A 16,908-nucleotide genomic window follows, 5' to 3' on the forward strand; every position below is an offset into this window, starting at 1 on the left:
TATTAATACATCACTTGCAGTTTTTTTAAAGGCTGGAGTAAGATGTAAACTATGATAAAAAGAAAATGAAAAATATTACTGAAGGCCCTGAGCCAGGCAATGGACCAATGCTCGTGGAGTTTACTGGTCCTACTATACTCCCCTCTATCCTAAAGCAGCTAGGTTGATAGAATGGTGGAATGGCATTTTGAACACAGTTACAGTGCCAGCTAGGGAGAAATACCTTGCAGGGCTGGCACAAGTTTTTTCAGGAGGTTGTACTGGCTCTGAATCAGGATCCAATGTATGGTGCTATTTCTGCAATAGCCAGGATTCTCATGTCCAGAAATCAAGGAATGGACATGGGAGTGGACCATTACTCCTAGTGAGCCACTAGCAAAATTTTTGTTTTCCGTCCCTGTAACCTTATGCTATGCTAACCTAGAGGTCTTAGTTCAAAGGAAGGAATGTTTCCAGTAGGAGATACAATGATTCCATTGAACTGAAAGTTAAGACTGACACCAAGTCACTTTGAGCTCCTTTTGCTTCTGAATCAACAGGCAAAAAAGGAAGTTGCTGGATGGGGTGATTGATCCTGACTACCAAGGGGAAATTGGACTGCTACTCTACAATAGAGATAAGGAAGACCATGTCTGGAATACAGGAAATCTCTGCCATGTGGTTAAAGTCAATGAAAACCTACAACAACCCAATTCCGGCAGGACTACTAATGGAGCAGACCCTTCAGGAATAAATCCTTGTTAAGGAATCATGAACAGCTGAGGACAAAGAGAATATGGAATGGGTAATGGAAGAAAGTAATTATACATACCATCTATGACCACATGACCAGTTACAGAAATGAGGACTCTAATTGTCAAAAGTTTCTTCCCTATTTTATTATTAACATGTGTGTGTATAGCATATATCTTTGTTTTCTTCTCTTTCTTATCTCCTTATTATATAACAGAAAATATATTTACTTTACATCATAGTATTTAAGTTACAGGATCTCAAAGAGAAGAGGAAACATCACCCAAGGACTTTACATCCCCGTCTGGGGAAAGAGTTCATGCATTTTCTCTTGTATGCAGACAGGGTAGTTGTATCATGTTAGGTAGATACATGACCTTGTTATTGTCTGTATTTGGAGACTAAATATGGTTTAAGGAGGTATGCATGGGTGCCAAGTTGACGAGGTATGGATTTGTGATAGTTAATCTTATGTGTCAGATTGGTTAAGCCATGGTACCCAGATATTTGGTCAAACTTTATTCTGGATGTTTTTGTGAAGGTATCTTTTACATGAACTTCACATTTAAATGAGTAGGCTCATAAAGTACATGACCTAATGTGGGTGGGCCTCATTCCATCAGTTAAAGGCCTTAATAGATAAAAACTGAGTTCCTTGGATAAAGGGGGAATTTTTCCAACAAACTGCCTTTGAACTTCAACTGCAACATCAACTCTTCCCTGGGTCTCCAGTCTGCTGACCTACCCTGCAGATTTCGGACTTATTGTCCTTACAATTATATGAGTCAATCCTTTAAAATAAATTTCTCTCTCTCTCTCTGTCTCTCTGGTTTGGTTTCTCTAGAAAACCCTAATACAGATGAATTTCCAAAAGAATTTTAAAATCATTAATAACAATAAGCTTTCATTAATAATATAATCAGTAAACATTTGTTGAATTCATGAATGATAAACCTGTGGAAATGAGTGATCATTTGGTAAATGAACAATATGCACAAAGTGTTTGAAGGGAATGATCAAACTTGTTAAATAGTTAAAAGCTGGATTTGATGATCATTTGGTCATTGATAATGTTAGAGGAGTGGTGGAGGCAAGGACCAGTCTAACATAGATTAATGATTTATTAAGAAACAGAAGAATATGTGTAAATAACCTTTAAAATGTTTGGTAATGAAAGTTCTCACCTGCTGTTCCATATTCGGATTACTCATCTACCAAATAGGTGAGCATAATCAAATGGTTATGGCTTTACAATACTTGGTTTGGGGCAGTTTGTTACTCTGCAATAGTGACTGGCAATCAGCAGGTGGTCGCTGATATGGCCAGAGGGGAAATAAGCATATTTGTACAAGCTGTTGCACATTCTTCTCACAACAATCTTAAAATGAATGTGGTATTATTATTCCCATTTATCATGTAGTGTAACTGAGGCACAAGTTTGAAGATGTGATAACGAGTCTCTTTCTGATGCCATGGAATTTAAAAATGTAGTCGCAGTATTGAAACTCACATTTTTTCTTTCACTTTATAATACTAAGAAGTTTAAGATCAGGAGAGGGAGACAGAGAGACAAGGAGTCACAGAGAGACGAGAAGAATGGGGAGTGGGAGTGGTGTCTGCAGCTCTGCAGCAGAAGCAGAGGGCTGGTGTGGCCAAGAGGAGGACCATTGGCTCCTGAGAGTGAGGGGGAGAGAGGCTCTCGTGGTGGGGCTCAAGGGAGAACTTGGTGAGGTGGCTGGAACCCCTGTTACCTACAGGTCCCTCTGTTCTGAGTGAGGGGTGCTTGGTGGGGGACTAAGGAAAGTGGTAATAGTTTAGATTTGGAACACCACTGTGGGGCATCGCTGGGAGCTGGCCAGGGAAAGGCAAAAAGATTACTGCATGAGGAGTCCATAATGAATCAGAGAAGAATTTGTTGAGGCAGCAATCTGCATAGCACTGTGACTTTCCTCTGAGGTGATATCAGTCCAGGTACAGGCCTTGAGGAGACAACTTTGGGGAGTGGTCTAAGGGGTAAGGATGTGTAGCATCAGTGTGCTGGAAGCATGTGGTGAAATATGCAGAGAGGGCCATTTATCTAATCATATGATGAATATTAGTTTTATCTACCATGTGCCAGGCTCTCAGTGAATGCTTGTTTGAAGAGTCAGGGATGCTGGTAAGGTAGGTTCTAGATGAGTTAGGATGAATCCCTTCCATCTAGGGAATGAAGGTCTGAATGAGAACCAAAGGCAATCATAAGAGAGGAGAAAGAGAGAGATCCCGACTAAGAGGAGATTGCAGTTAGAGAGTTGGGAATTAAAGTTTAAAATATCAGAGAAGCAATATACCTCCATGATGGCAAGGTCTTAAAAGTGAAGTAGCTGTCTTCATTGAAGATGTGGTAGACATGGGGAAGTCAAGACACTATGAGGCTAGACATGTTTGCCCAATCCTTCTCGTCCTTCAATTTGTTTGACAAAAAGACAGATTGACTTTCAGGGTAGGCCTTTGAGCATAAATAGTCTGCTTCCAGATTAAAAAGTGAGGAGGGAAACTATAGTTATAGAGGAATAGCTTTAATAGGGAATTGAGCATATGAAAACCCTTTGAGCCAAACTATCCCAATTATTGCTTTAGAAATAATGGAAACAGGAACTGTTTATCACAAGAGCAAAGAGAAGTTTGGCTCTATCCTAGGTAGAAATCCTCCTGAGTGTAGATTTTTTAATGAGATCAATCTCTGTTTACAAATAACAAAATAATTCCTTTAATTATGGATTCAAGAACATTGCTTATAAAACTATATACATCCAAGCTTTGAAAAATTATGTGAAAATATGCAACACTTTCATTCTCATTTTCATGCTGTCATAGATGGGGAAGAACTCTTGACTTGTAGCCAAATAATATTAGCAGTGAACATGCATGTATGTGAGTCATTTAGACCTTGGGACTCATCAGACAGCTGGATGAAGGTTATGCTTTTCCCTGTATATGCTAAAAATCATGAACAAATGGCTTTATGAGTTCATAATTCACAGTGTATTCACACTGTATATCAGTCTGTCTGAAAAATAAAAATGTTGGTAACAGTTCAGCTAAAATCTCTCTGTAGCATGAAGTGCCCCAAAGGTAGCAGGGCATGAAGATCCCATTACTAATTACCAGCTCTCTTCAACACGCTCCTCCAGTAAGCCCAAGCCCCGTGTGCTGCTTTGGGCTTGGGCTCAGGAGGGCACTGTGACGCTGATCAAAGGAGAACAGCAACTGTGTTCACAGTGACCAGAAGAGAGCACGAGTTAATATTGTATCGCAAAAGAGGATTGCCTGAAGTGGCTGTGCTCGGGCTGTTGCTGCTCAGTGGAGCAATTTAGTAAAGTAGGCAGAAGCCATGCTTTTGGCGACACTTGCCTCCGTATAGGATAAGCTGACGTCTGGATCTTTCTGATACATAGCCTACAAACATAGTCTTCCTCTTAATGATTTATCCACTTGCTGCTTTAATTCAGCTCATCAGCCCGCATCCAGGCTACTTAATAAAGGATCTCCTCCTTCTCTCCAGACATTCTGTTTGCATTTTCAAAGTATGCTTCTCAAGCACAATTACACTGAACTTACTCTTTCGTAAAGCAGAGATTGCTAGCTGTTTTCCAATATCTATTTTCCCTTTCTTTGATGCAATAAACATTTTAGCTGAAGAACACTTCTCCCTGCTTCCCAGGTAGCTAGGTGTGCCATGTGATGAGATTTTGTCCATGGGAATATGCAAAGAATTGGTGGGTGCAAATTCTGGCTCACGGACTCGAAAAGGAATGTACTATGTCCTCCTCTTCCCCTTTATCCTTTCTCACTACCTTTGAGGCAGATATGATACTAGGATGTGGATTAATCATTTGAGGGTACCTGCTTAAGGTAGCAGAGCAACAAGATGGAAGGTGTCAGGGACTCCAACGTCATGATTTTGCCTTATCAGCACTGTATGGCTTATTATTGGATTGTCATGTGGGAGAGGAATAAACTCCCGTATTTTTAAAGACACTATTATTTTGGCCTTTATCATAGCAATAAAACCTATATTCTACAATATTTTTTTGAAAAAGTCTTCATTGGCTTCCCGTTATTTAAAGATGAATTCATACCCCCAAGGAGGGCATTGAAGATTCTTCCCAATCTAGGTTTAGTCCACCTTTCCAGCACAATTCCCTGTCAATAGCCTAGCTCTAATGTCACCACCTCTGTGCTGCTTCCCTACCCTCCTTGCAACAATTTTCCCTGGAAGACTTAATTTCCTCTTCCTCAGAGCCGGCAGAGTACTGTGTGTGTGTGCCAATCACATTTACTTACAATTGCTTTTATTATAATTTTCATTTATCCCCCTCACTAGGAATTATTCTATTATATCTTAATGGCCAGAAGTAGACTATACTCCAGGCCCCAGCCCTCAGTCTTGTCAATGGCCAAGTGAACCATGGATAATCAGGATGGGCACAAAACTGAGAAATTTGTGCTTCTCGAGGAGTGGAACTCTGAATGAAGTCGAGTTTCTGTTAGGTAAGAGGAATGGAATGAAGATTTGGAGGTACTTTATATTCTTTTCGACCGAAATGCCTTTGAGCATGGGGCAGAGATGAGGTGGGGAGACCAGGAAATCGAACTGCACAGTGCAGATGCCTTTGGCTACTGGATTCAAGCTGGAAAAACAGTCCCTGAGCTGCTGTAGTTGTTATTGTGTATTTCTAGAACTCTGAAAGATAAGGAGGAAATCTGCAGACTAGCCCCCATAAGGGATAGAAAGGAATTGGGCTAGTGTAGTTCCTGAGAACAGGCGTGTCTTGTTTCACTGGATGTGGAGATGTCCTCCGGTGTATCTGACATTGCCAGCCACCCTTTGACACGCTGCTTCCTGCCGTCTCTGACTGCCGCAGGCCCATTGATACCTAGCGCAAGAAGTCACATACAATGTGTTTAGTTTAACCCCTTTATCTCATGCCCAGCGCTTTGCCTTAAACAAAAAATTACTTAATATCCTCAGTTGTCAACATTTGGAAATGAAGAATTTATTATGTCTTAGCATTTTAAGTTTCCATTGAAAACCCTCTACTGTTCCCATGTGTACCCCAAATATCTAAGCCCCATGAGAAGGGTCTATGGATTAGAAATTTAGGAATTCTTGTTATGTGAAAGCTGGAGACAATGGGGGAAATGTACCCACCTAAAGTTCCAAACTGATTTTGAAAATGAACATTGACATGAAAACCAATTATATAATTTTTGTTCTTGTCTTTTCCTGTTTTTCAGCTTCTGAGCAAGCTTAGCATAGTATAGAAGGCAGAATGCTTAATGAACAAATGGAAGTTTGTCACATAAACAAGTGGTTAAGAGCATGAGTTCAAGATCAGATTGTATGGCTTCATGGCCTAGTTCCATTTTGCAATAGCATTATACTTAAACTTGCTGTGCCTTGGTTTCCTTGTATATAACAATAATATGTTACTGTCTACCTCATAAGCCTCCTGTAAGAACTAAATGAGATAAATATATGAGGGCTTCCTTTAGTGCTGCACATAGTAAGTGTAATAAATATTAAAGCTATCCATTAGTATTTTATGTAACATTCATTTATCAATTAATACTCCTTTTCCTTGACCTCTTAGATAGCCGGAGACAATGCACGGTTACTAAAATCATATCATGTCACAAGATTGGTGACCTTATAAAAAGAGAATGTCAAGAATCCAATATCTTCTTTTGCAGCATGATAGCATATGAATTTAGAGAATATAAGCTCTTGTCTAAGTAATGACTTCATATTTGGTTCAGAAAAAGAGAGAGTTTCTATTATGTTGGTTTATGTGAAGGTGCGGACAGGGCTGGCATATGGTGGGATTTTGTAGGTAGGTTTTTGTAGGTGGTAGTGCATAAAATCATAAATGTGGTGGGGGAAAAGGAATCTTAAAATTAACCCACACAGCATTTTTGGCACATATCTTTATGTTGGCCACCCCTGAGACAGTATGAGGGTTTGAAATGGATTTATGCCCAAATTCTTCATGGCATAATTTAAAAGATTTTAAGCAAAATATGCTGCCACAATGAACACACACTCTATGCTTTATGAATGGCCTGTTTATTGCTGTGGTTCCGCACAGCTAGAACAGACTGGTCTCAACCAGACAAATTCATGCAGAGTCATGAGGTTGTGCTTTAAATCTATTCCTCACTTCTAAATCCACTTTCAATTACACTAATGTGTAGATATTGCAATGAAATATACTAGGCTGTGCACCCTTTGAACAACTCCATGCATGCCACTATTTAATGTGGAGCATGAAGGAATCTCTGATTAGCAGGCTTCAACGTGCTCTTCCTGCCTGTGTGGGTCTGACTGCAGGAAATAGCAGCTCAATCTTTGAAGCAAAGACTTTTCCTCTGCCTCTGAGAGTAAATAGCCCCAGAAAGAGAAAGCTTCCTCTCTCCAAGGAAGTCTAGATAAATGTGCGATAGGAAGGGAGAGGGCTGTCGGTTGTGTCTGTCAGAATGACACCTGAAGGAAGGCAGCTGGCTCCCGCAGAGTGATAAGGCTAAGGTTACCCAGGCAGAGATAAAAAGCTCACTTGGTCAAAATGCATTACAAACCCAAAAGGTCCCCAACAGGAGTTTTTAGCTTTGCACCCCGAGCCTTTCTCTGAACAAAATGACAATCTGTTCTGATTTTTTTGAGGGGATGTAAGAAGCGCACTCTACTCAGTGGAATGAAGGCAGAAAACACACACTTCCTCACTCTCTCTCCCTCCCCCGCCCCAATGGAACACTTTAGGAGAAGAAATCATTGCAAAGAAGCAGAATTGACAGGAACGAGGATTTTATTTCTTGAAACAGGAACTTTTGCTGCTCCAGATACAGGCGTTGTTGTTGTTGGTGGTGGTGGTATGAAAAGTCAGTTAAGGAGTTCCAGGAATAAAGGACCTAGATGTATAGGGCCATGAAAAGTCCCACTAACTCAACTCTGTAGTTGGTGTCTCTCAGACATTTATAAATCATTAACTGTTTTTAATGAATAGGCACTTCTCCTCATTTCCAAGGATCTCCTTTCCCTTCATGGTTACTCCCGCCCCATTCCAGGGATGCCTCTACACTGATTTTATGAGGTGTTATTTTCTATGGTTCGTATTCCCTGAAAAATTTACCTTCAAAATACAAAGTCATATTTGTCACTTTCAGCAGGCTCTTTTCATACTGTAGAGCCCTCCTTACACCCACACTGATGGGATTATCTCTCCACCTCCATGGAATCCCCCAACCTCTTTTTTAAAGACATACTGGCTTCTTAATACTAGCCTTTCTTTACACCAAACTTCTCTCTTATTAGTTTCTTTGAGCCGCTATTTTAACTTCTGTATTTTTTTTTTGCAGTCCTTCCAGCAATAATTCATAGTGTAGCAGGAATGCATGAATAAGAGCCTGAACTGTTCAGCCATTGCCAGTTCAGACCTGTCTTAATGGGCAATGCCACCAGGGGGCGCCGTTTGAGTGAGCTTCTGTGAGATCTCAGAAGAAAGACAAGGAAAGCCAAGTAGAAAGTGCAGCAGATTTGCAGGGCTGACAGTCCCTGCTCTGAGGCCACAAGGCCACCTTTCCCTCTGTCTGGGTAGCTTGCTGGGTAGGAAAAGAACTGCTCTTGTAGAAGTAAGGAAATTGTCAATGTTTCAAAGGCGGTGGACAGGGGTGCAGTGCTTGAAGGCTGGATGGGGAGGTGAATTTTTTGAGTACAGCATGGTGGACATTTCAGTTATCTCCAGGCATGGATCTAAAAACAAAACAAAACAAAAAAGAAAACAAAAAAACCCCCACAACTGGAAACATGGATGAAAGGGGCCCAAGCATGAGACTGTAGCTTCATGAGGAGTTCAGTGGTGGGTTAGCACAGGTGGTGTTCTGCTGATAGAGTAACAGAGGTGAGCAAAGAATAAAGGATATTTTTGTTGGCACCAGTACAGGGTTTGTTGGGGCAGAGTCTAGTAGGGGCAACTACAATGATGCTAATGTAAAGGACCAGATAATTGGTTTTCAGAAGGATAGAGGAAATTGTGAATGCCACAAGATGGAAAAAAAAGGAAAATAGCATTTCTGGACCCTTCTATAGACCTCTTAGAGATAGAAAAGAGGGGTTTGAAGAGACCAGAAGTTCCAGGGATTCTGCTTATAGCGGGTGAGTCACATTTGCTGCTCTAATACTGTATTGACATCTTATCTCTAGCAGGACTTGGGAAAGAGTGTCTTGACTATTTTAATTTTTGCACATACACATCAAACAATATCTATACTTCTTGTCACAAACACAAGCTATTTAGACCTTTAAATGTGATTAAATGTGATAACTTTCCCTTTCCAGTTAGTCCAAATCATGATTTTAATTTTCCATATAAGCCACCTTTTCTTTGGTAAAACAAGAATGAGAAAAGGCAAGAGCGAACTGCAAGGTCTAGCATTTCGCCCACCCTCAGATTTCTGGGAGAAAAATATCCCATTATAAACATTACCTTTATTTGTAGCTGCTCTACAGTAATACTGGTCTACAATCCCTCACAAAGATGGTATCTAGAGAACCGTTCCATTAGGCTAAGAAACAGTCTTCCACATGTGGAGTGACTGACAGACATGGCAATGATGGCTTTGACTGCAAGTTATGGTTGGCACAGCTCTGGCACTGCAGACGTTAGAGAGATGCCGCCACAGCGAACACTCCTCGGCTCTATGAATGACTCCTTGAAAGCTGTGGTCGTCTGCCACTGGAACAAGCTGGTTAAAAGAGTTCTGCGTGTAGTAGGCTTTGCCAGGCTGGTAAACTGACATGTACGGTAAACTGATGTGTAGTAGGCTTTGGCAGGCCGGTAAAAGCTGCATGTAACTTAAAAAAAAAAAAAAAAAATATATATATATATATATATATATATATATATATATATATAATCTCCACATTTGTATTTTGACAGCCATGTGTGGGACAACAGGAAAGTTGAGGCACATGAATGACTACGTTCAAAACATGCTTTCTAAACTAAAAAGGTAGTAGATTCAGAGACTTAGAGTTTTAGATGAGTTAAACCTTTACAAGTGTGTTTGGTGTTTTTATTAAGCCTAACCAGCAATTTGTGAATTTACAAGTAGAAGAATTCAGGATCAAAAATGAACGGGAGGAAGGAGAGGATGAGGAGGGAGAGAGAAGGAAAGAAAGAAACATCAAACATAAGCAAAGAGAAAGAGAGAGAATAAAGGAAAATCTATAAAAAAAAATACTTCAAAGATCAAATGTTTTTACTTCTCTTAGTTTATCTTCATTTATCAATTCCCACTACATCAAATTATAACTATAAAAAATGGCAATTATTTATTTTAGTAACTATGCATAACTTTTTATATCTTTTTTCTACAGAATTCAATTACTAAGAATTCTCACATTGTGAGCTACTGAATCTTACGTATATTTACTAAATACATAATTGCTGCTAATTTCATTTAAACCTTCAAATACAGAAACCAAAATATCTATTGTGTCATGATTCCTTGTACTTTAATTTAATGAGTGATTGCAAGGGCTTTATCTATTTGCAAGTTACTCAGCCCCTTCATTTTAGTTGATAGGGAAACAAGCTCAGAGAGGTTTAACATAGTTCTGTTTATGAATGCGGCTAATGGTACATGAATTATTAACAGATGTGTGTCTTTCTCCACAGGCTTTTATACCTTTAATTGCGGTCTTCTCCCAATTCTTTAATTTCAAGTTAAGACAGAAAAGCTATAGTCTAGATGTCACACAGAAATATTTTGGGGACATCCCTGGCTGAATAAATTATATCGTCTCCTCTTGACACTAGCCAAGACCCTCTGAGCTTGGGAAGAACTGAGAGGCAGAGAGGAAGAACAGCTCATCTGCATTGGTGCGGGGTTGGCTTTAGCCCCTGTTTTCCATTTGGCGGTGCGGAGGACAGTGATCAAGGCTAGAAGGGATCTGTGACCCACTGTCGGTCCAGAATTGTGGGAGTTAGCTGCCTCACAAATATGCTTAGGTCATAGTGTTTTGGGAGCCCTGGAATGAAGGCGGTTGAGGCAGGGTACAGAGAGTGTCTGAGGACAGCTCTGTGTCTGCCTCCCTATGGGGAATCTCTGGAGAGGCTGTATTTGCTTATTTGTTTATTCATTCATTCATTCTTTTAACACATATCTAAAGAGAATAAATAGATGCCTGAGCAGGACTAAGATTCAGCAATGCACAAAAGCCCCCTTCATGGACTTACTCTAGTGAATCTTCCCAAACACCCCAAGAAGGATCCACTGCCAACTAAGGAGGTCATGGTAAAGCATAGCAGTTCTGACTGCATAGTGGAGCAGCAAGTGGCCAGAGGGAGAAAAGGCCACCAACATGGAGGACAGCTGAGAGGTTATTGATAGGACAGGATGCCTCTATATGTCTCACCCTGCCAGATAAAATGGAAAAGTGGGTGTCTCTGTCCCACCAGCTCACACGGCTTTCTATGTGTCCCAGTGCTTAGACTCAACCCCAGGATGAATGACTGGCAGCAGAAAGTAAGTGACTTAGAGGAGAAATCCTTAACAGTGAAGTCATATATTTTATGAATTTACTTGGAAATCACTGAAGAGTTTTTTTTTTTTGTATTAGAAATTACTTAATTGTTTTTTATGTGTGTTAGGTGGTATTAGGTGAAATATAAAGAAAGCAAAACATTTTTAAATACCTGAGTTTGTGGAATGTGAAAATACGCCTGCCACAGTGACAAAAAACAGAAATAACATCAAAAAACCTGAAATTTAGTAAGCACCTATTTTAAGTGTCAGGGATAGGTATAGGTTTCATATATATATATATATATATATATATATATATATATATATATGTGTGTGTGTGTATATATATATAAAATATATACTGTATATATTCTATACAATCCATATTATATATTTATATTATATATATTTATATTTCAAGTCTAGTATATATATTTTCAGAGGAAAAACTTTCCAGAGGAAAAACTCCTGTAAAGTTGCAGAGAGGATTTGAACCCCAGAGTGATGTCTGATTCCCAAACTTGAGATTTTTCCTTTAAAGGGAAAAACCAACAAAATCTGGTTTCATTAACTGAGATTAAAGATACCAATTCTTTGCATACATGGGCACCTTAGATGTGTCAATTTAAAGAAGGTATATTCATGGACACGCTTGAAGCTCTGACTCAAGGGGGAGGGGAGGCAAGGGCAATATATGTAACCTTAACAACACTTGTACCCCCATAATATGATGAAATTAAAAAAAAAAAACTATTAAAAAAGTGAAATGCCAAAAACAGCAGTAGTTTTCCAAGATGAAAAACAAAAAAATTAAAAAAAATTAAAAAAAATGCAGAAGATATATTCACAAAAGAAAAGAATCTGTCTTTTATCGGCAAATCCTGCAATGTCATATAGGACGTCTGGTGCATTCCTTAAGGATAGACAGGGAGAGTTAAGTTTGCAAATAGAATGTAATTTAAAACACCAAACTTAGAATATACTAATAAAATTAAAGTTTATATATTTCTAATCTTTGAATATTGTCAGACTGTTTGAGCCTGCGAACAAGGACTAGCTCTTTCTTTGGAAACAAAATAGGTAGCAGAGGTAAGAATATAACTCTCAGATGGATTACTATTATTTATTGAAAGTTAACTCAAAATGCTCAAACCATTTCATTGGAATGAGTCTCTTCTAATAAATGTTGACACTAAAGTAAATTCCAGCTGAGCCACAGTTATCATTTCAGGGCTCGAGTTTGTGGTAGAGGCCAATTACATTTTTATTTAGGCAGTGTTACATAAATTCTGCAGCACCAGAGGAAACACCAACAGAAAGAAATATGACTTGTATAGGGAAACTATTGCTTTTATTTCCATGGGATTGTGTGAGTAAATAAATGCAGACCAGAAGCTAACTTAAGAGACATGTGTCTTTAATATTTAAATGTCTTAAATTTTTATCTCTTGAGAGTATAAATCAATGACTCTAATTTCCCAATAATTGATGGGAGTGTCCTAATGAAAGTTGTGGTGGAAGCCCTCTCGATTCAAGTTTTTGAAAACACACACTCTGCCATTCACTCCATTTTCTTTTTGGTAATGTGCTATATAGATCATAAGCTGTAAAACAAATGTACAAATATTCAGTTTTATTAATAATTGCATCCCTGCATAAATTCTTGATTAAAATATCCCAATTAACATGCTTGGAAGGAAAAAGGAACTCAAGTATTTCACAAATAGCATGAAAAAGTAAATCTTGGTAGATTCAACATTTTACCACTTGAAAATATTTTCTTAAAGAAGGGTCAGAAACAAAGGTCTTAGGCACTTACATAAAGGCATCAATGCAATAAAAGTGCTTTTTCATTTGACGGCAGGCAATGGGTATCAGCTCCTTACTCCGGCTAAAATTCTGACAGGGTGGGCACAGTGGCTCATGCCTGTAATCCTAGCACTCTGGGAGGTCAAGGTGGGAGGATCTCTCAAGGTCAGAAGTTCAAGTTCAGCCTGACCAAGAGCAAGACCCTGTCTCTACTCAAAATAGAAAGAAATTAGCCAAACAACTGAAAATTATAGAAAAAATTAGCCGGGCATGGTGGTGCATGCCTGTAGACCCAGTTACTCGAGAGGCTGGGGCAGCAGGATTGCTTGAGCCCAGGAGTTTGAGGTTGCTGTGAGCTTGGCTGACGCCACGGTACTCTAGCCTGGGCAACAGAGTGAGACTCTGTCTTAAAAAACTAAAAAATAAAAATAAAATAAAATTCTGACATCATTATTAAGCAAGGTCTCTAAGCTTATGCAGAATGTTGAGGTGGTTGTCTGGATCCCCAAATCCAAGCAAACGAATACCCACTCAATAGACATTTAATGAATGAATAAAGAAGATTCTAGAATTTTTGTTTCCTCTTTCTGTTCAAAATATGTGTCATCTGATACAGTCTTACAATAACTAGTCTATCCATTTTTAAAGATAGGAATAAGAAGGAGAGAGGATCTCCATACTCATTTTAGGTGCAATGTGCGATCTATAACACAATCTGTGGAGGGGAGATGGGAGCAAAAGCTGGAGTTTTCACTTTTACGCTTAGGGTTTTACTAGGGTAGGACATTTTCAGACTATGTTAAATGCATTGTACATTGTGAAAAATCCATAGTCTCCCATACTGGAAGATTGTCTTTAATAAAAACATTAGGCAGGCATTGGAAATAATCAAGCCTCTGTTCCCAGTGTATAAGATGCCAGTTTTAAAAGGAGGCTTCTTTTGTGAATATGAGTTTACACAGAGGTGCTACCTGTGGACTGACCTTCCTTGGTGTTTCAGCTTGCCAAATCAAAAAGAGGCTGGATTTTGATTTGCACTCATGCTCTTCAGTCTTGCTACTTTGTGCATAGCACAGCTCGCTCAGCCTTACACAGTTTGTCTGGAAAACAATTTTATCCTTAATATTTTCATGCATACTTTTGTTTTGACGTTAGTCAGCACTCAGTAAATTCCTTAGATGAGAGAGTGCCTTGCACACCTTTCAAATCACTATTTACTATGCAAATGTCTTTACAAAATAAATATGAATACATGTATGACAATGTACTTAAGAAGGAAATGGATATTGGATAGAGATCTGGAATAACTTAATGTGCAGAAATACAGTAGAGATAATCAAGTACTCAGAGTAGACTGCAGATTGAGCATTCATCAACCTCATGAGTAGTGCTGGTAAATAGGAATACTAAAGCATAAACAATTAAGGACCATAAATGATCTTTTCACCACATTCAACATTCCTTATCCAGTTTGGTGCATTTTCAGAATGATTACATTTTCAGAATATTATTTAACATTAAGTTTAGAAAAAATAAAGATGGCAACAAAGCATGGATATTTTCTTTTTCCAGGAAAGGACAAGAACAAAGTAGTTATAAAAAGATAATAACTAATAGTTCTCTGACTTTAGGGAAATATATGGATTCAGCTTCACTAAAGATATAAGTCAAATATTAGGTCAGATTCATTGGCCACTAGAATTAGTAAAGACTTACTTGGGTTATATGGCAGTTTCTTGAACATACTTAGATATTGGATAAATAATAACCTAAGGAATTCAGTATTTAAACATTGCATTCCAGAGTTGGTGATTCCTTAATTCCAGTTGTCTATGATTCTTTCAGCTTATTCTTGTTCACTGATAACAACTAACAGAGAATAGACCATTTAAATCAAGCTATGGCAATTTAATTTACTGATTACACGAGGTCATACAGAATTATCTTTAACTGACTAAGTCCGAACTCTACCAATTGAAAAGTCACCAGGGGGGAAAAAAAGACAATCCCCCCGATCTGTTTATTGTTAAGAAGTTGGTTCCTTAAGTGGTGTGGTTACTGTACTTTATTTTCTAAGATATTATTTATTCTTCAGCTTCTCTTTTAGTCAAGAGTTTGTTAACTGTTTTGTTATTTTTTAAATATTTTTTATTGATCTATCATATTTGTACATATTTATGGAGTACATAAATATGGATATTTTGATACATGCATGGAATGTATCATGCACAAGTCAGGGTATTTAGGGTATCTAACACCTCAAGCATTTATCATTTCTTTGTGTTGGGAGCATTTCAAATTCTCTCTTCTGGCTATTTTGAAATATACAATACATTGTTTTTAACTATAGTTAACCCTATTGTAGTATCGAATATAAGAACTTGTTCCTTCTATCTAACTACGTATTTGTACCCATTAACCCTCCTCTCCTCATCACCCTCCCCCCACACATCCTTTTCATCTCTTGTAACTATCATTTTACTCTCAACCTCCGTGAGATCATGAGAGTATGTTAACTCAAATATCAAGAACTAGAGCTTGATACAGGTGGTTTTGTGTTTTCTTAGTATTCTTTGGAGTTTTTTTAAATGGAAATTATGCGGTTTTACTGTAGAAATTTTGTGGTTTCAGTGTGGTTTCTCTTATCTACAGAGCACTATTTTCAGATTTTTGTTAAATATAATTGTTTAAAAATTATTGCATTAAAGATCTCATGTTCTTCAAAAGGGAATAGTCCATTGACTGTGTCTTGGAATAGCAGATGCTGTGACATCTTGGGTTTATATTACTTACCTTTAAAAAAATTAACACTTTCATATATCTCACAGTAATAGTTTATTAACTGTTCAGTCATTTTTGGATTCTTTCTTTATATATTCATGTGATGATCAACACTTTACCAACTGAGGAATTATTTTAAATATATGTTATTAGGTAATTCCAGTGTGTTAAATTATTTAGGATAATATGAGAAATTGACCAATAAACAATTATTGACAGCTTGATTGGAGGCAGGTCCTTCCTGTTGTTCCTGTACTGGTACGTAATGAAACACATTTTCAGTGCACTTGGACTTAAAAGAAGAAAGAGTATTGACCGAGGGTAAGATGTCCTTAGATGTACATATAAATTATATCCCTGCAACATGGGCAAATCTCCCCTCTTTCAGTTTCTCTTGGTCCTCTTGCAAAGAGGACATGTTAATCTATTCTTCGTAGAGTTATCATTAAGTAGTAAAGTAGATGTTTCAGGTGTCACAAATATTAAATCTGACATTTATTGACATTTTGGATGTTACCTATCCCAGATGCTTTCCCTGATCATCAACCTCACTGACTGGTATAAGGGCTCGTGTTCTGTCTTCCCTTTGCACATGGGGCACATTTTTGTCATAGCATATGTTACAGTTGTTTGCATTCTCGTCTTCTCCTAGCCCCATGCTCTATACTAAGTGTTCCTGAAAATCAGAGTCATTTCATCTCTGTGTTTTGGGAACATCACACAGTGGCTGGCACAAGATAGATGCTTAAATTTTGCTGGAAGAAAACGTGGTTAAAAACAAAAAAATAGTTAGATAATTAGTTAGATAATAGTTAGGTAATATTTTCTTAAGACTAATACATTAGTTTCTCCAGTGTGTTATTTATGAAAGAAATTAGTGTTTCTTTGTATCTCTAGTGAAAACATATTTTAATATTTTAAAGGACCTATTTTATAACCTAATGCTACTATTTGGAGGCATATAAGTGGCTGTGATATTAAGCTTGGGTGGGAATATACTCAAGCAAGGAATTAATAATA

This window comes from Microcebus murinus, chromosome 11 (genome assembly GCF_040939455.1).
Source record: "Microcebus murinus isolate Inina chromosome 11, M.murinus_Inina_mat1.0, whole genome shotgun sequence".
Lineage (NCBI taxonomy): Eukaryota > Metazoa > Chordata > Mammalia > Primates > Cheirogaleidae > Microcebus > Microcebus murinus.